Below are 21,793 nucleotides of genomic sequence, written 5' to 3' on the forward strand. Positions count from 1 at the left end.
GTATTTTTTCTGAAATTACGAAGTTGAAGACGAGTAATGTTTTTCTAAATATGAAAAAAATGTTGCAAGGAACAACTTAGTACCCAGGAACATACGAGTATGTCCTATTTAAATCTAAACGCGTTACATTACTACTGTACTACACACCAGCGATCAGTAAGTGACATAAAGTTATACTGAAATATTATCAAAAGACAGCTTCAAACTAAATACATTTCGGAAAACAACCTTCTGGAAACCAACTCATTTCATTTACAAAACAAGTAAAACTGTTAAAGAGGTTACTTACCAAATCACATGTTCCATGGCAAAATACGTTCTTCCGTTTCAAGGTACAGGAAGTTGCACGACGAACGAAGCATCGTTTTAACCGTCCACACGTTATAGAACTAATTTTAGAAATATATAGAATTTTGCTCGCCATAGAATTTCGTAGCTGAAGCATTAACAATATCTTCCAAATAGCTTTAATATATTATAATGAACACCTTGGTTTGCCCTCGCTTAACACATTCATAGTAGGCGGCACAGACTTGTACGTTTATTTCTCCTTTTGCCCCTTTGAGCGTTATATACTGATTCCAGAGCGCTTACGCAGTCGGAGAACATTAAGCAGGTGATAAAAGGTAGGTTTTCGCAATATTAAACCCTTTCGTGGTTATTGGGACACACATGTCTCACTAAAGTAATATATACTTTTGAGCGTTGGGTCGCCTATAAATCATACTGTGTTACGATGTAGCGAGATGCTTTCGGAACTTGGAGCAAAACACTACGGACCTCGGGATGGACATACAGAAGGCTGTGAGCGATCAACTGGGGCGGTCTGTGTTTATAGGTGGCACAGTACGTCTGTTTCACGAAAATGAACGATATCACCTTCTTCTCCGTCCACAGAATGTCTGAAGTAACTAATTTTATTGTGTTTCCTTACAGGTCATAGTGTTTCGAACCATTACCACGGACCTCATTAATTCAGCCGGTTTGTACATAATTTGCATGTAGTGGGACGTATATGCCCCAGAAAAGTTCATATAATGTAGAAAACATTGGTGTGTGGCAAGTCAAACCATCAAAAAATGGTTCAAATGGCTCTGAGCACTATGGTACTCAACTGCTGTGGTCATAAGTCCCCTAGAACTTAGAACTACGTAAACCTAACTAACCTAAGGACATCACACACATCCATGCCCGAGGCAGGATTCGAACCTGCGACCGTAGCGGTCGTGCGGTTCCAGACTGTAGCGCCTTTAACCGCTCGGCCACTACGGCCGGCTGTCAAACCATCTTCAAATGTTATGTAATCTTGTGTGCGATAGGCCTATTACACGTTTTTCACTGTCAGGAAACTAAATGTGTTTTGGTACTGATTTGTTATATTTGCCGAGCGGTTCTAGGCCCTTCAGTCCGGAACCGCGCTGATGCTACGGTCGCAGGTTCGAATCCTGCCTCGGGCATAGATGTGTGTGATGACTTAGGTTAGTTAGGTTTAAGTAGTTCTAAGTCCAGGAGACCGATGACCTGAGATGTTAAGTCCCGTAGTGCTCAGAGCCATTTGAACCGTTTTTGTTATTTTTTTTTTCCACAACTGCCATCCTGACTGAACCATTTTAAAATTGAAAATTTCACTTTGGAAACCCTATATTCATCTGAAAACATGGAACTAGTTGGGTTCGTGGGACACATCTGCCCCACTTCAGCGATTTTCAAAATCGGCCAACTTAAATATTTTATGGTAGTTAAAGTGTATAATTAATCAAAATATATGAAAAATAAAGTTTAATTATAAAAGGGTTGATGGCCTCCAAGATAGTAACAGTTTCCACAAAGAAAACAGACGCTTTTGCCGCAGGTACAATAATAAATTGGTCCATGACTGTGGTAGGTAAAATTCCTACGGATAGATTTGCGTTTTTTCTTTATCCAAGTGCGTGCAAAGATTTGTTGACCACCCTGAAAGTCATTCCCCAGTCTGGCAGTGCACTTCTGACAGAATCACTCGTCACCCCAAACGCCGTTACCTCGCTCATTAGAAACCTTACGTAGCACGGTATGAGGTAAATATTTTCTGAAGGGCATGGAAAGCCGTTGATGAAAACGGGAGTTGCTCTCTTAAAGCTCCGGGCGACCTGAAGCCCTTCAGGCTGTTCTGCCAATTAGCCGCCGGCGTCGTTGCAAGCTGCCGACATTGGCTATTCCGTCTGGAGTCTCGAGCGCGCGCGACTTGACTGGTTATTTGCCCGAGTGCTGCCGCAGAGGAAGGAGACGAGACGCAGGCTTCAGCCGCGGCCACGCTTCAGGGGAGGCTCGCTGAAAGCTGCCTCTCACCGACACACCCTCCCCCTCCCCTCCGCGTAATTAAAAGCTGCGCTGGGCCTCGCTGGGAAGAGGGGAGGGGGGACTCGTGATTTGTTTTTCTCCGCAGGCAATTAACGTCTGGGAGCTGGGCAGGGCAGAGAGGGCTGCCTGCACGTCGGCCGCTTCCATTCCGTCAGCTGCGGGCAGCGAGTGCCGCCCTTAGGTAGCAGGCCGCCCCAGAGGCTACGCGGTAAAGTGCGTGAGGCGACAGTCCCGATGGCGAACATTCCATTGTCGTCACTTGTGCGTAAGGCATGGGCCATAAGTCGTCGGCACACAGGATGAGGCAGATAACGTTGACTTGCAAGCAAACGCGGTATCCCATGTCACGTGACGTGCTAGTTGGCGCGATTTTGCACTCTCAACGCTCTCGAGTGGCGTTGTCGGCTTTATTTCGCTCACAAACAATACTTTTGTTCACGAAAACAGACGCTCGTAAAATTTCTACGATAGCTCAGTTAAAACATAATTTACTCCCTTGTGCATACCCTAGTTACACTCCTGGAAATTGAAATAAGAACACCGTGAATTCATTGTCCCAGGAAGGGGAAACTTTATTGACACATTCCTGGGGTCAGATACATCACATGATCACACTGACAGAACCACAGGCACATAGACACAGGCAACAGAGCATGCACAATGTCGGCACTAGTACAGTGTATATCCACCTTTCGCAGCAATGCAGGCTGCTATTCTCCCATGGAGACGATCGTAGAGGTGCTGGATGTAGTCCTGTGGAACGGCTTGCCATGCCATTTCCACCTGGCGCCTCAGTTGGACCAGCGTTCGTGCTGGACATGCAGACCGCGTGAGACGACGCTTCATCCAGTCCCAAACATGCTCAATGGGGGACAGATCCGGAGATCTTGCTGGCCAGGGTAGTTGACTTACACCTTCTAGAGCACGTTGGATGGCACGGGATACATGCGGATGTGCATTGTCCTGTTGGAACAGCAAGTTCCCTTGCCGGTCTAGGAATGGTAGAACGATGGGTTCGATGACGGTTTGGATGTACCGGGCACTATTCAGTGTTCCCTCGACGATCACCAGTGGTGTACGGCCAGTGTAGGAGATCGCTCCCCACACCATGATGCCGGGTGTTGGCCCTGTGTGCCTCGGTCGTATGCAGTCCTGATTGTGGCGCTCACCTGCACGGCGCCAAACACGCATACGACCATCATTGGCACCAAGGCAGAAGCGACTCTCATCGCTGAAGACGACACGTCTCCATTCGTCCCTCCATTCACGCATGTCGCGACACCACTGGATGCGGGCTGCACGATGTTGGGGCGTGAGCGGAAGACGGCCTAACGGTGTGCGGGACCGTAGCCCAGCTTCATGGAGACGGTTGCGAATGGTCCTCGCCGATACCCCAGGAGCAACAGTGTCCCTAATTTGCTGGGAAGTGGCGGTGCGGTCCCCTACGGCACTGCGTAGGATCCTACGGTCTTGGCGTGCATCCGTGCGTCGCTGCGGTCCGGTCCCAGGTCGACGGGCACGTGCACCTTCCGCCGACCACTGGCGACAACATCGATGTACTGTGGAGACCTCACGCCCCACGTGTTGAACAATTCGGCGGTACGTCCACCCGGCCTCCCGCATGCCCACTATACGCCCTCGCTCAAAGTCCGTCAACTGCACATACGGTTCACGTCCACGCTGTCGCGGCATGCTACCAGTGTTAAAGACTGCGATGGAGCTCCGTATGCCACGGCAAACTGGCTGACACTGACGGCGGCGGTGCACAAATGCTGCGCAGCTAGCGCCATTCGACGGCCAACACCGCGGTTCCTGGTGTGTCCGCTGTGCCGTGCGTGTGATCATTGCTTGTACAGCCCTCTCGCAGTGTCCGGAGCAAGTATGGTGGGTCTGACACACCGGTGTCAATGTGTTCTTTTTTCCATTTCCAGGAGTGTATGTTGTTCTGTGTGTAGTACACATGAATAGAAACTTCAATATCCGTTAACATGTAACAAGACGGAGAGGAAAGATACATGTCTGCATCAGTGAGGACATCAGCTTATAAAAGTTCACCAACCAGAACAAACTGACTCCTGACAGAGAACACAGTAATATTTACTTAAAATTAACTATTACAGAAATTATTTCTATTAATTTCGTAAGAAGGGCCCAGAATCTTTTTGTAAACCGTGAAGGTGAAGAAAAACGTTAGATACAACAGGACTCAAAGCTTGTACCGTTTTAATCCTTGCACTGTAATGTGTAGGCTTTGGATTATATCTTGTAGTCTTCTACAGGCTTCAATCGACGATATGTTAGTAATTTACATTTAATCATAACAAATCCTAACAAGAACGACACGTTTTTCATAAATGTTTAATGTGCCAATGTCTTAATATGGCTTACTTGACAACTCACGAGCTATAACGCGGCAATAATATTCTTTAACCACCAATATGACGTTTTCCGTAGTTCATTACAATAAATCATACCAATAGCGATTCATTCACTGTGCTGGTGCTTAGAAACAGCATATAATCCTCGTCTAAAATATAGCATAAAAACCCATCAAATATCGGTTTCTACTAAGAAAGACATGCATAATATGTCGTCTTGCTTTTTGTGGGTCTCAAACTTTCTGCTTTCGATGTACGAAGCATTCTTGCTTCCTGTTGGTTCTACTTTACGTGATAGGTCGCGCGAAATATCGTAGGACTTATTTTATGCCTCAAATGACGAAATGGCTCCCCAACGTGAAATAGCAGGAAGTGACGTTACAAAACTCGTAGAGTACCACTTCAACGTTTGCAAATTCGCTCCGTGTGGAGAGGACTTTACTGTAGTCATGGGCAGTTATCATGTGCTAATGCGCTAGAGCACACTGTAAGTCTCTCTCTTCCAATGTGAGCAGGAAGCCGCACTAAAATTACGCCATTTCTCTTCTGATGCCAGCCGAAATTGAGCTACGCCTTTTTTCTTTGAATGTGTGCTGGTTTGTAAATAAAACGTATGAAAACATGTTTCGTAGGGCTCTCTCTCTCTCTCTCTCTCTCTCTCTCTCTCTCTCTCTCTCTCCCCCTCCCTCCCTCCCTCTCTCTCTCTCTCTCTCTCTCTCTCTCTCTCTCTCTCTCTGTGTGTGTGTGTGTGTGATAACTAGAAACCAGTGTCGAATGAAATGATGGCCAGCAACGCTACGATAAACTCAGAGAAGGTACGTAGCTGTCCGTTTTTGACTCCGCGTTCTCTGATCTGACGTCATTTCTTCTGGCGCTACAAGTTCTACGTTGCTCACAACACCAGGTCAGTATTTTTCTCTGAAATTTCGTCTAACGTACTGTCCAAGTGTAGATTATGAGGAGATTATTAGTAGCGGTTGAAATAACAGCTCTGTGGGTAAGTGTTTAGCTGTGACGACTCGTAATTCCTTGACCTGGGGTCGATTCCCACTGCTACTAATTTTATTTGATTTTTTCCCTCACAATGTTAAACAACTAGTTATAAAATTTAAATACGTTTAAACAGTTCAGTTTATATATGTAAAATTAATATTCTCAGTTTAGTTGCGATTACTACTCTTATAAGTCAAAAGACTATAGATGATCGTCAAAAAAGCGAGTGTACAAGCAAATTTAGTGTGATTTTTTTAATAGTGGGTACCACAGCAACGAATTTATTAAAAGAAGGTGACATTTTCCGCATTTCCTGTATTAATTTTATTTGTTCATGGCTAGTTCAGCTTTCCATGCTATTTTCAAGTTGTTTTGTGGTGCTGCAAGAGAAAACTATGCCTTGCATCTTGAAATGTCAGCGTCTTTAAATTTATGTTTTCTGTTCATTTTAGTTCACTAATGCTTTGTTGTTGGTTTGACAGCTTGACGATTAAAAAGGTTTTATACCTTTTTAAATGTAAAGCTGTCATCCAGCATGGCAGTATCTCTGAACCAAAACGAATGGAAAAAAGAAATTTAAAGACGCTGAGATTTCAATATGCAAGGCACAGTTTTCTCTTCTAGCACCACAAAACTACTTGATACCGACCTAAAAGCCTGAAACTAGCCGGGTACAAATAAAATTAATTCAGAAAACGTGGAAAATGCCTCCTCCTTTTAGTATGGATTTTTTTTTTTAGATTGCCTGTTAAAGAGGCTCTTCTCCAGGATGTTGTAGGAAGAGAAACTGACATTTAAAGAGTTAGGTAGATCTTCTCCAAATGTAAATCTAACAACACGTGCACGTGGGACGAGACTCGCAAATTTATTTCAAACTATATTAACAAAAGTAGGTAAATTCCCCCTTTCAAGTCCTGGAACATTTCACCTGATTGGGCCATAGGAAAAGGTAAACCACTCTCTAAAGAGTTACGTGTAGAGTATGAGGAAAATACGAGCAACAGATGTCAAACGGGCGCGGTAGCCATACGATTATGTAACAAAAAACGTAGCTCACTGAAATCGACTAGAAAAAAGAAAACTGAATAAAAGTTAATGTGGCAAGTTCAAACAGATACCCAGAAATCTGGCAGTTCATCGGCAATGGGTGGACATTAAAAGTTGATGACATTATATACCGACAGGCACCGATGAAACAAATAGAAAGTGTATTTCCTCAAGTAACCACATTTAAGACTCAAGTGAGAATATAATACAACGTGCACAACAATTCATAAACTGATTATTTTGTTCATGTGTTACTGTGATGTACTTGTTTACCATTATTTTTCTAAATAAAGTTTTGGGGAAATAGTGGTTAAGTATGTGGACTCGCAACGTGATCCGGTGGCCTGAGTTCAGTTCCCTCTGATTCCATAACTTTCTTCCTTTTATTTTATTTCTCACAAAGTTAATAGATTAAATATAAAATTTAAATATATTCAAACAGTTTGTATACTTCAGTTAGTATATTCAATATAGTTACGGTTAGTACCCTTGACGGAAACAGAAAATGGGTTGAATAATGGGGTTAAAATTCAGCTTCAGAGGATATCAATGATAAGACATAGATTGGAATACATCCAACAAGTAATTGAGGACGTACGGTGCAAGTGCCATATACATACATACAACGAGAACTACCTGAACAAAGTACGGGAAGTTGTTCCCTGATACATCTGGCTGGTTGACGGTGAATAAAAACAGGGAAGAGCCACTATCTGTGGGAACAAATAAATGTTGGATAATAGTTCCATAGATGGATGTTAAGAGCGCTTAAATAAAAACCAGAGTCTCAATTTCACAATACGACTGTCACCCAACATTTATTTATTATTACAGTTGCTGGTTCTTCTGTTTCTATTCACGATCACCCATCCACAGGTACCAGGGAACAACTTTCAGCACTTTACTCAGCTAATTCTCGTTGTATTTAATATTTTATGTCATGACCGTAATATAGTATTGTCTAAGTGTAAGAGGACGACATGACCGTGCGTGTAGACAATCACACTTCCGTGCCTGATTTTTGTTATCAGTTGTAACGTATTTGTAAGCAACCACTTCCCCTTTTGCCACTTCCAGACAGTCCTCCCAGTCTGTAATGGTTGTCCATTTGGCACTGTCCAAAGAATATTGCTTACGTGGAAAAGCACCCTTCTCACTAAGCGTTGAGCCATATTCAGCAAGGGCGGTAATATCTAGGCCGTCGGGCGCGCAGAAGCCAGCACCGTCATCAGCTGGGACGGCCACGTGCAGTGGAGCTGGGCTGTGACGTGTTTTGCAGACGCCGTTCCACCACACTGCCTCCGCCCCCGCTGCGGTAATCAGGTTCGGCGCCGGCCTTTGTGCACCGCCGCCGGTGCTGGCTGTGGTGACGCCCAGATAACGCCCCGCTGTGCAAACTACTGCCGCCGCGAAAAACCCGCCCACCGGGGGTGCCGCCGCAGCTTCACCTCCACGTAAAAGTACGACAGATTTCTCGGTGAATTTCGAGTAGCAGTGAATAAATCTACATCACTATTCTGCAATTTAAGTGCCTAGCACAGGAATCTTCGAACCACCTTCAGACTGTTTCTCCACTCTCTAAAAGAGCGTTTTTAATTTTAATTTAATCGTATGGCTAGCCCCCCCCCCCCACTCCCACTCCCGTCGGGCAGACCGTTCGCCGGGTGCCGGTCTTTCAATTTGACGCCACTTCGGCGACCTGCAGTCGATGAGGATGATAGCATGTGATGAGAACAACACAACACCCAGGCCCTGGGCGGAGAAAATTCCCCGACCCAGCTGGGAATCGAATCCGGCCCCAGAGGATTGACAATCCGTCACGCTGACAATTCAGCTATCGGGGGCGGACAGTGGGAAAAACGAACATTTAAATCTTCCTGTTCGAGCTCTTATTTCTCTTATTTGATTACTATGATCGTTTCTCCCTAAGTAGGCTGGCAACGAACGATAAAATATTTTCACATTTACAGGAGAAGAGTTGATGATTGAGATTTCGCGGAAAGATCTCGCCGCAGCGCAAAACCCCTTTGCTTTAGCGATTGCCACCCCAGTACTCTTAGCGAACCGTGACACTTTCTCTCCTGTTTCGCCATAATTCAAATCGACCTGCCCTTCTTTGGACTTTCTCGATGTCCTTCGTAAGAAGCCCATACGGCAGAGGACGAACAAGCGTAGTTTATGCAGTTGTTAGTGGACTTGTTGCATCTACCAGTAAAATGCCGTCTTTGGTTTGCCTTCCACGCAACACTATCTTATGTGATCGTTCCACTTTAAGTTGTTCGTAATTCTAATTCCATGGTTTTTAGTTGAATTCACAGCATTTAAATTTACATGATTTATCGCGTAACTGAATGTTAACTTTTTTTTCGTACATACGTGGACGAGCCCACACTTTTCCTTATTCAGAGACAATTGCCACTTTTCGCACCATACGGAGATATCTTGCCTAAGTCATTTTGCATTTGGACTTGACCTTGTGATGACAGTATCACCTGCAAACAATTTAAGAGGGCTACTCAGATTGTCTCCGAAATCGTTTATACAGATTAGGAACAACAGAGGGCCTATAACACACTTGAGTTTTACTTGATGATTTTCCGTCAATTACTACATACTGTGATCGTTCTGAGGGGAAATCAAGATTCAGTCGCACAATTGAAGCGAAACTCTATAAGCACGCAATTTGATTAAAAGTCTCTTGTGACGAACTGTGTCAAAAGCCTTCTTAAAATCTAGAAACACGGATCAATTTGAGGTCCTCTGTCGGTAGAACTCATTGCTTCGTACGAATAATGGGCATTTAGTGTTTCACGAGAACGATATTTTCTGTATCTGTGCTGTGTATATGTCAACATGCCGTTACCTTCGAAGCAATTTCCTTTCTTGAATATTTGTGTGACCTGTGCAATTTTCCAATGTTTTGGTACGGATCTTTCGTCGAGTGAGCGATTGCATATGGCTGCTAAGTATTGTACGGCGTAGCCTGAAAGGAACCTAACTGCTATGCTATGTGGACTGGAGTACTTGACTTTATTAGGTGCTTTAAACTGTTTCGTTACTCCGAGGATATCTACTTACAATTTACTTGTGTTATCAGTTTTTCTTGATTCGAATCCTGGAATTTTTACTTCGTCCTTTTTGGTAAAGGAATTTCAGAAAACCGCTGTCATCCGTAATACTACAAATGCTATCGCGCAGTGAAGGTATCGATTGACTCTTACTAAAAGTGTACTACACATACGACCAGCATCTCTATGAATTTTCTGTCAGATTTCGAAGCAGAATTTCGCTGTGGGAGCTCACACAGAAGTCGGTGCCAAGGATTGAGCGTCAACAAAGCAACGCCAATCGTGGAGATTTTATGTTCTTTCGTCGTTTTCTTGCAACGGTGTTCTGACCTGTTTTGTGTACCGTGGGGGATCAGCATCGATTTTTTTATTGATTTATTGTGTATAAATCTCTCAATTTATTTGAATGTAACCCATATCTGGTCCAGACTTACATACTTAGCTGGATAGGAGAGGAGACTGTCTCTTAGGGAGGCGTCAAGCGAATTTTCATCTGCCTTTTTAAACAGATATATTCTGCATTTCCTTTTGGTGGGTTTGGAAGCTGCGGTGGTAAGTTTGGCTATAGTGACCTTGTGATCATTAATCTCTGTATCCGTCACTGAGCCGTGCTCCGGCTCGCCTTGGTACCATTCACAGGTTGGTGTCGTGTATTGGGATTGTCATCTCTCGTTGTCTTAGTCTGTTCACTAGCGCCACTACGTTTGCTGGCCTTGTCTGTCCGTCAGTGGCAGCAGCAGCGCTTATCGATAGCAAGTATTGTGGTACTATCTTTGGAGCGATCTCTAGTGTTTCCGGGTCGTCGTGTGTCAGGCAGTTCGCTTAGGACGGAGGAGCAATAAGGTCAGCACAGCGCCAGTACTCGCCGGGACAGCTGGCGATACACACATTGCTCGATGGAAGGATGTGGTCGCGAGAGTGCACGACCACGACGCGGTCCAGATTCAGCGAGTTTCAGTTGAAAGGATCGTTATATTCGAGTAGTGCAAACTTCACTTGTGTCTGTGTCCGTCCGCGGAAGTGACCTCATGGCAATAAGCTGTCAGTCGACGATTCATACTGGCAACTTTCCCTTGCCTGACTTGAGCGGGGATGACCGTTGGTTGGTCGTTCGGTCGGTCGTCTCACTGGACGACGTTCAATCGCTTCTGGGCCCTCTGTGTTTGTGTCGACTTGTGGTTCGTGCTTGTTGTTCCACAGTGACTGGTTTTAGAATTGTTTGAGTTGTTGGTGGAATTGTTTTCGCGGGTCCGTGTGCCTCTGGTGTTTTTGAATCAGCAGTTATTTTAACGCTGTCTGCGTACTGCGTTTGTGGAGTGGTTCCTTCTGCCTTCCGTTGCTTTAAAAGCCGGATTCTGCAGACGCAGTACTGTTCGTCACTTCGCCCTCGCCTGAATTATTCCTAGTTTGAGTTGCCATCCTGTTACGTGAGCATAACGCTTGGCTGCCTGTCTCACCGCTTACGCAGCTGTAGGGACTTTTCTCAGGTCGATACTTGGAGCACTGTCTGTGGATCACTCCCTTCTTTATTTGGTCTGATTGTGTCAATTGTTTAAAAATAATATTTTGTTTAAATTATTCCTATTACTTGTGGCCTTCAGCCGACAAATAATTTGAATTCTTCTTAATAAGGCCTTCAGACGTCAGTGTAACTTATGTTAGTAAATTTTTTGAAAATGATTGTTTTAAAAAAGGATTTTGATATTTTCAACGTTTAATGTCTACCTCATTTGTAATTCAGGCCTTGAGCCGCTAATTGTTCTGAAGTATTGCTTGTGGCCTTCAGCCGACAAATAATTTTGAATTCTTCGTAATGAAACCTTCAGCCGTCATTGTAGGTTGTGTTACAGTCAAGTTTTTTAAAATGATTGTTTAGAAAAATTATTTCCTTAAATAAAGTGTACGTGTTTACTGTGCAAGCAACGGTAACTGATAAGGCCCCGTCCACACATTTTCCTGCCTTCCCAAAGTCCCACGTATCCCTGTTTGCTCATAACTATTTGTTGCTTAGAGGTCATGTATGGTTTCGCAACCATTTACACTTCGAGTGGACTACTGAGCTAATTGCTCAAAACAATTTTCGGGGAAAGCATTTGATACCATTTCTGCTTTGAACACGTACACTCCTGGAAATTGAAATAAGAACACCGTGAATTCATTGTCCCAGGAAGGGGAAACTTTATTGACACATTCCTGGGGTCAGATACATCACATGATCACACTGACAGAACCACAGGCACATAGACACAGGCAACAGAGCATGCACAATGTCGGCACTAGTACAGTGTATATCCACCTTTCGCAGCAATGCAGGCTGCTATTCTCCCATGGAGACGATCGTAAAGATGCTGGATGTAGTCCTGTGGAACGGCTTGCCATGCCATTTCCACCTGGCGCCTCAGTTGGACCAGCGTTCGTGCTGGACGTGCAGACCGCGTGATACGACGCTTCATCCAGTCCCAAACATGCTCAATGGGGGACAGATCCGGAGATCTTGCTGGCCAGGGTAGTTGACTTACACCTTCTAGAGCACGTTGGGTGGCACGGGATACATGCGGACGTGCATTGTCCTGTTGGAACAGCAAGTTCCCTTGCCGGTCTAGGAATGGTAGAACGATGGGTTCGATGACGGTTTGGATGTACCGTGCACTATTCAGTGTCCCCTCGACGATCACCAGTGGTGTACGGCCAGTGTAGGAGATCGCTCCCCACACCATGATGCCGGGTGTTGGCCCTGTGTGCCTCGGTCGTATACAGTCCTGATTGTGGCGCTCACCTGCACGGCGCCAAACACGCATACGACCATCATTGGCACCAAGGCAGAAGCGACTCTCATCGCTGAAGACGACACGTCTCCATTCGTCCCTCCATTCACGCCTGTCCCGACACCACTGGAGGCGGGCTGCACGATGTTGGGGCGTGAGCGGAAGACGGCCTAACGGTGTGCGGGACCGTAGCCCAGCTTCATGGAGACGGTTGCGAATGGTCCTCGCCGATACCCCAGGAACAACAGTGTCCCTAATATGCTGGGAAGTGGCGGTGCGGTCCCCTACGGCACTGCGTAGGATCCTACGGTCTTGGCGTGCATCCGTGCGTCGCTGCGGTCCGGTCCCAAGTCGACGGGCACGTGCACCTTCCGCCGACCACTGGCGACAACATCGATGTACTGTGGAGACCTCACGCCCCACGTGTTGAGCAATTCGGCGGTACGTCCACCCGGCCTCCCGCATGCCCACTATACGCCCTCGCTCAAAGTCCGTCAACTGCACATACGGTTCACGTCCACGCTGTCGCGGCATGCTACCAGTGTTAAAGACTGCGATGGAGCTCCGTATGCCACGGCAAACTGGCTGACACTGACGGCGGCGGTGCACAAATGCTGCGCAGCTAGCGCCATTCGACGGCCAACACCGCGGTTCCTGGTGTGTCCGCTGTGCCGTGCGTGTGATCATTGCTTGTACAGCCCTCTCGCAGTGTCCGGAGCAAGTATGGTGGGTCTGACACACCGGTGTCAATGTGTTCTTTTTTCCATTTCCAGGAGTGTATTTTCGCCAACATATGTACCTTAGATTGAAGTCACCATCAACTATGATTTCATGAGTGGGTTACCTATTTAAGATGATACTCAAGTATTCCTTGAACTCTTCAACAACTGAATTATCTGTGTCGGGGAGTCGATAAAAGGAACAAATTACGAATTTATTCCAGTTGTCAAATACAGCCTCTACCCAAAGTAACTTACTTCAGTTTCGCTACAAGACAAACTACTTCTAAAAGCGACAAACACATCATCACCAGTTTTCCGTACCTATAACCGATGCTACGTTTCCTAGCTTCTAGCGTGTTGTCAGCATAGCTTTGGTAGCTCTCCTGAACAAAGACACTGCTGCTGACGATGATGTTATATTTGATCACTTTAGAATTTATTATAATGCCTGCAGACCGATAGAGAATGGAATTTTGTGACGGCTACTCATACGATCTCGATTTAAATTTTATGTGCGTTAAGTGAGACGCTAGGAATTCTAGCAACCTGGTCTGATTTCTTGGTAACTGAGGCCATTTCCATAGCAGAGCAATGAGAGAGAAGCACTTATCGGCATGCGTACTAGGGACTTCAACGGGATTGTTCATACATACTTCCGTGTTTCAGAAAATGACTGCGCAAAACTACAAGACATACAGACAATAGGCAGGTATCAGTGGATGAAGCATCTGTCCCAGTAATCAACTCACGTTACATGCGTTCAGTATGGACACCGTTTTTGACGCGGCAACAGTCAGTAGATACTATACGTGCATTTCATTGAGTGGCCGTGCGAGGAGGCGTAAGACAGCCCGCTTTGCAGATCTACTCGCTGGGTTGCCTGTTGCAGGCGCGAATTAATTCGCTGCGACTGCGTCAGTACAGAGCGGATGATTTGTCTATGTGTTCTGACATACCAGCCCCCCTAGTGGTACCCTCACCAACAGCGTCACGGCGCATATTATGGATCGAGACTTGGAGAGACGTTCTATCTACCGATGTATGTCGTTTTTCTGTATGTCATGTAGTTTTCGCGCAGCTATTTTCTGAAACCCCTGAGGTACTTACGAATAACCTTGTACTTTGTCGCTGTACCTTTCCTAAATGACTGGACTTTCCTAAATAGAGCACAGTTTCACTCTCGGGAAAGATTCCTAGCACTCATAAGGGTACCCACAACTGAGACCGACCTAAGCGACAGAGGGTTGCCATGACGTAAGCAGATACTTCTATGAATGTTAGGTTGTCACTGTAACGTGGAACCAACACTGGACACACAGGCTGTAGCCCCCTCATGACATTGCGACCCGTTGTTTGGACCTTGACATATACACTGGAAGAAGAAACCACGTCTGAGATATTGAGATCGCACTCGACTACCGTGGGCGTTGGTTCGAATCGGATCTGTCGTATCTTTCGCAAGACAGTTTAATCTCGAACCACTTTGCTTACACTTATATGCGTTTTTGCAGACCACATTCACACTTTGTTAAATTTTCAATTCTGTGAGAGACAGCAATGTTTGAGGATGAATTATGATTTTTTTCTCCAGCATAAGACATCTGTCGATCTGAAACATTAACCTGTAATGATATTTCATCGTTGTAGGGGTGTGAGATGTGGGCATCGAGCTAACAGGAAAAGACAAAACTGGAAACGTCTTTTAGTAGCCTATTTGTATGTTGGCAGCGCTATAGACTGTGTTAATATCGCTAACAGCGCTCTGCACCCTCGGCAAGAGATTCTGTGGTTGGACGGTCTAACAGTTAGCGAATGTATGGGGTAATGTACGGACATGATATTCTTAGTGGAGACTTTGTGTTGGCAGGACACTCAATGTAAAGTGAGATGAAATGATGTGTTTATAAGAAAATTCGCAAGGAAATGTATGATGATGGATGTTTGTTTTATAATGTTTTGGCAGTGGAACTATTGATAACTATATAATTTTTGGAACTGGATGTCACATGAATAAGGTAAAAATTTCTAAATACATTTTTTGCTCTTCAACAAAATCATTCTTTCGCTAACCATATGCCTCCTAGTAGTTAGAGCCTACAGTAGTTAGAATCTTTTTATTTAGCTGGCTGTAGTTGCTACTTGCTGTAATTGCTGTAGTTCGTGTTATGAAGATTTTCTGTGAGTTAAGTGACTTATGAAAAAGAATGGGGTTTTCACTGTTGGAATTCGTGATTGAAATGAGTTTAGGCAATTAACAGAGTAGGAGCTAGTTCCATATTTCTTTAATTTCATATTTTTTAGGATTTCTTGCAATTCGGGACCATTCCTTTGTGTTAATTACTAGAAGTCATGTTGTCAATGTACAGCAGTCAGATTACGTTGCGATTGTATATTGTGGGTAATAAATGAATAGGTTAAGTTTGAGTGGTCTTTATCAGGGAAAATTATGTAGGTCAGTGTTTAATAAAAATAATTAAAGAGGTGGTTTCCATTTCTAAAGCGACACAATAAAAGGATCTGCAAAGAAAAGATGAGAGAGTAGATTAGAACAGGTACACTGACGACACTCTAGAGGATGTAGAACTAAATTAAAATAAATAATGCATATTTATAACAGAACGTATTTGCAGTTTATTGCTTCCACAGGTACAAAGTGAGATGGTCCTCCAGTGTTTGGGCAAGCCAAAATTTTGAAACATTTTTGTCATTTACACATCAGTCAAAAAACATGGCACAAACGTTTAAATGTATTAATACTATAGCGTTTAAGATAATTCCTACGCTCAATAGGCAGGAGGAGTTGGCCACCAGCAAAACTTTATGGTCCTGTTGAACTGTTCTCCATTACCCGGTAAAGTTTTTATGGTTGTTGTAAGCTACTGAAGACGTGTGTTCCCGAAGGACCAAATTGACTGCCTTTAAGTCTGATAAACATTGTTCTTGTTTCACAACATTTCGAGAGAATGCCGAATGTCTGCAACTTCCTACCACAATTTTTCGGCGCAGACTCTTCTGGCCACCTTCAGGTGATACAGGCGAGAACGCACTGAGCTCTGGAATTTAAGACCCCGCCGGCACATGCGTGGTGGACTCACTTGGCGTTGCGCATCCGCTACTTGAGCGCGTTCGATTCTGCTGGACCGTGAGCCCTCCGTGGTGAAATATCAATTCAATTGTCTCCGCGCGGTTCCATCACGAAACTACGCCGGCTACGGAGGACACTAAGTTTTTAAAGAATGGGTTCCATGCCGAATTTAACTGAAAACCGCCTTCTTGATTAATAAGAGACTCACTGTCAGACAGCCGGCAGGAGTGGCCGAGCGGTTCTGGGCGCTACAGTCTGGAACCGCGCGACCGCTACGGTCGCAGGTTCTAATCCTGCGTCGGGCATGGATGTGTGTGATGTCCTTAGGTTAGTTAGGTTTAAGTAGTTCTAAGTTCTAGGGGACTGATAACCTCAGAAGTTAAGTCCCATAGTGCTCAGAGCCATTTGAACCTCACTGTCAGACAGTCGTATTTCCACGGATTCGTTAATAATAGAGACCAAAAGTTAGACGTATGGGCAACAATTTTGGTCTCACTGTAATTCCTTACATGGCCAGTGGAAATACAATGTTCGGCGACAGCAGACTTACAAGGCTGAAGGACGCGAGTATGCCGCTGGTGTTACACAATGCGATCGTGCACAGTACGCGTCGTTTGGCCTAATATTTACCGCATTCGCACGGAATCCTATAAACACCTGCCTTGTACATCTCTATGCAGTCTTTGACAGATCCCAACATCGAAGAAATTTTTGCAGGAGGGTGAAAGATTGCTATTACTTTATATTTTCTTAATATTCTCCCTATTTGCGCTGAAATATTACAAATATTTGGTAAAAGGCAAACGTGTAAAAGGCCTCTTTCTCTTCTTTGCCGCACGGGGAGGCTGCGCGGCTTGAGGCGCCATGTCACGGGCTGCGCGGCACCAACCACTGGAGGTTCGAGTCCTCCCTCCGGCATTCGTGTGTGTGTATGTGTGTGTGTGTGTGTGTGTGTGTGTGTGAGTGTGTGTGTGTGTGTGTGTGTGTGTGCGTGTGTGTGTGTAGTTCTTAGCATTAGTTAGTTTAGGTTAGTTTAAGTAGTGTGTAAGTCTAGTGACCAATGACCTTAGCAGTTTGGTCCCTTAGGAATCCACACACATTTCAACTTTTTTCCTCTTCTTTGCTCTGTCGCGTATAGATCTGCAGCGCTCTCTCCACTTGCTAAGGCGAATATCCATTCTTCAGAAATACAGTCTACATGTGCTACAGTTCCGTTTGTAGACTATCGGCGTCAGAGATGACGTGAGCTCGATGAATCATGGTCTTCAGAACAGACATCGTTTGTGCCGGACGGTGGCAACTAGTGGGGGAATACGCTTGCCCACTGTCGTAGCAAAGATAACACCGGGAAGATTTTAAATCTTATAAGATTGTTCTTATTCCTAGTACTGATTTTGTGAACTGAGTTGTCGGTTTCTAAGAGAGACAAGAGTTGGACAAAAATATGGAAACAACCCGAGAAATACTTGCTTGCATAAATGCAGATGTTAGCCAATCCTGCAGGCTGCGCTGTTGTATTTGACCACGAACACGACCGTCCAATGCCTGCCATACGTTGCAAGTATCAGTCGAGGTCAGACCGCTGTTCTGTATAGTTTTGAGAACATTATGTCAAAGCTAAATGAATTCGACCGTGGCAGAATGTTGGTGCTTGGGTGGTGGGTGCTTCTGTAACCCAGGTAGTGGAAGTGTTTTGGTGTTTCAAGAGGCACAGTGACGAATATTTATAACACTTACAGGCAATGCGGAAAAACTTCGTCCGCGCCATGTCACAACGTGGACGAAAGTGTGCATTAAGTGATGGCGACAGACAGGCATTGAAGAGGACTGTGACAAAAAATAAAAGGACGACAGCTGCAAAAGTCACTGCGGAACTGTGTGTCGCACTCGCGAATCCTATCAGCACAATAACAACACGGTGAGAACTCCAGAAGCCACGAACTGCAGGTTGAGCTGGAATTCCACTCATCACAGGTACAAAAGCCGTAAGAGGGAAACATGGTGCCAAAGCGGACTATGGAGCTTGGAAGACTTTCCAACTTCTGGGAAAGTCTACGTCCCACGAGTGAAATATGGCGGAGATACAATGATTATTTGGACAGCTACATCGTGGCATTTCATGGACACCGCGGTCACTATGTTGTTGTCGTTGTGGTCTTCAGTCCTGAGACTGGTTTGATGCAGCTCTCCACGCTACTCTATCCTGTGCAAGCTTCTTCATCTCCCAGTACTTACTGCAACCTACATCCTTCAGAATCTGCTTAGTGTATTCATCTCTTGGTCTTCCTCTACGAGTTTTACCCTCCATGCTGCCCTCCAATGCTAAATTTGTGATCCCTTGATGCCTCAGAACATGTCCTACCAACCGGTCCCTTCTTCTTGTCAAGTTGTGCCACAAACTCCTCTTCTCCCCAATTCTATTCAATACCTCCTCATTAGTTATGTGATCTACGCATCTAATTTTCAGCTTTCCTCTGTAGCACCACATTTCGAAAGCTTCTATTCTTTTCTTATCCAAACTGTTTATCGTCCATGTTTCACTTCCATACGTGGCCACACTCTATACAAATACTTTCAGAAACGACTTCCTGACACTTAAATCTATACTCGATGTTAACAAATTTCTCTTCTTCAGAAACGCTTTCCTTGCCATTGCCAGTCTACATTTTATATCCGCTCTACTTCGACCGTCATCAGTTATTTTGTTCCCCAAATAGCAAAACTCATCTACTACTTTAAGTGTCTCATTTCCTAATCTAATTTCCTCAGTATCACCCGACTCAATTCGACTGCATTCCATAATCCCCGTTTTGCTTTTGTTGATGTTAATCTTATATCCTTTCGAGACACTGTCCATTCTGTTCAACTGTTCTTCCAAGTCCTTTGCTGTCTCTGACAGAATTACAATGTCATCGGCGAACCTCAAAGTTTTTATTTCTTCTCCATGGATTTTAATACCTACTCCCAATTTTTCTTTTGTTTCCTGTACTGCTTGCTCAATATACAGATTGAATAATATCGGGGAGAGGCTACAACCCTCTCTCACTCCCTTCCCAACCACTGCTTCTCTTTCATGCCCCTCGACTCTTATAACTTTCATCTGGTTTGCTCACTATGTAAGGTCGCATTACTGCTAAGGATTATGTGACCATCTTGGCCGATGAGGTACATCACATGGTCCAGTGTTTGTTCCCCAGTACTGATGTGTGTTCCAAGATTACAAGGCTCCTGTTCAGGCAACTGCAGTAATCCGGGGTGGTTTTGTCAACACGAGGATGAAGTGTCGCATCTCCTCTGTCCACCACAGTCGGCAGATCTCAATATTATTGAGCCTTTCCGGTGTGCTTTGAAAAGAAGGGTGCGTGATCACTATCCACCTCCGTCCTCATTATCTGAACAGGTAATGTGCTGTGTTTTTGAGTGTTCCCGTAATTTTGTCCACACCCTGTATAGTAACTCATTACGAAGTTCAACAACGAATAAATGTAATGTCTTACAAGCATTAGTTAGCATATGTAGTTATTCGATGCCAACAAGTGAAGTACGAACGTAAAAGTTGTACAGCAGAGTAACCGACGAAAGCCCATTATAAAAAGTCCTTACCAGAAGAAGGAAGGGTCTCATGCAGAGATGGCCGATTTGGTAATAAGCTGAGCAGCAGGAGATAGAAAAAAAGACATGTTGGCGCCAACAGGTACTCGGCACATAACAGAAGTGATTAAGAAAGTTTAACGTAAAGTGAAAGTACAAATGTAAAGCATTACAAGGAAAAATAAATAAATGGCTTCTCCTGTCAATTGGCGTGTTCCCTGCTCGGCGCTTTATACATGTTGTGTAGATGGGCTGGTTCAAATGGTTCAAATGGCTCTGAGCACCACGGGACTTAACATCTGAGGTCATCAGCCCCCTAGAACTTAGAACTACTTAAACCTAACTAACCTAGGGACATCACACACATCCATGCCCGAGGCAGGATTCGAATCTGCGACCGTAGTGGTCGCGCGGTTCCAGACTGAAGCACCAAGAACGGCTCGGCCACTCCGGCCGGCTTGTAGATGGGTGGTCTGGGGTTCGGCAGTAGTAAGTGCAAGCTGCCGGCCACACGTGCCAACTCAACACACCGTATTTAATATTACGACTTGTAGGCAAAATGACACCATGAAACACAATGGCAATGAAAGATCGCCCACGCTGCTTTGTGCATTCCACATGGGAATGTTCCTTGACTTCCGCAAGGCGTTCGATACACTTCCCCACAGTCGTTTAATGAACAAAGTAAGAGCTTATCGACTATCAGACCAATTGCGTGATTGGATTGAAGAGTTCCTAGATAACAGAACGCAGCAAGTCATTCTCAATGGAGAGAAGTCTTCCGAAGTAAGAGTGATTTCAGGTGTGCCGCAGGGGAGTGTCGTAGGACCGTTGCTATTCACAATATACATAAATGACCTTGTGGATAACATCGGAAGTTCAATGAGGCTTTTTGCGGATGATGCTGTAGTATGTCGAGAGGTTGTAACAATGGAAAGTTGTACTGAAATGCAGGAGGACCTGCAACGAATTGGCGCGTGGTGCAGGGAATGGCAATTGAATCTCAATGTAGATAAGTTTAATGTGCTGCGAATACATAGAAAGAAAGATCCTTTATCATTTAGCTACAATATAGCAGGTTAGCAGCTGGAAGCAGACCTATATCTCTGACGTCGATCTGTTGTAGAATTTTAGAACATGTTTTTGGCTCGCGTATCATGTCGTTTTTGGAAACACAGAATCTACTCTGTAGGAACCAACATGGATTCCGGAAACAGCGATCGTGTGAGACCCAACTCGCTTTATTTGTTCATGAGACCCAGAAAATATTAGATACAGGCTCCCAGGTAGATGCTATTTTCCTTGACTTCCGGAAGGCGTTCGATACAGTTCCGTACTGTCGCCTGATAAACAAAGTAAGAGCCTACGGAATATCAGACCAGCTGTGTGGCTGGATTGAAGAGTTTTTAGCAAACAGAACACAGCATGTTGTTATCAATGGAAAGACGTCAAATGGTTCAAATGGCTCTGAGCACTACGGGACAACATCTTAGGTCATCAGTCCCCTAGAACTTAGAACTACTTAAACCTAACTAACCTAAGGACATCACACACATCCATGCCCGAGGCAGGATTCGAACCTGCGACCGTAGCAGTCCCACGGTTCCGGACTGCAGCGCCTAGAACCGGGAGAGACGTCTACAGACGTTAAAGTAACCTCTGGCGTGCCACAGGGGAGTGTTATGGGACCATTGCTTTTCACAATATACATAAATGACCTAGTAGATAGTGTCGGAAGTTCCATGAGGGACTTCGCGGATGATGCTGTAGTATACAGAGAAGTTGCAGCATTAGAAAATTCAAA

This window comes from Schistocerca cancellata, chromosome 5 (genome assembly GCF_023864275.1).
Source record: "Schistocerca cancellata isolate TAMUIC-IGC-003103 chromosome 5, iqSchCanc2.1, whole genome shotgun sequence".
Lineage (NCBI taxonomy): Eukaryota > Metazoa > Arthropoda > Insecta > Orthoptera > Acrididae > Schistocerca > Schistocerca cancellata.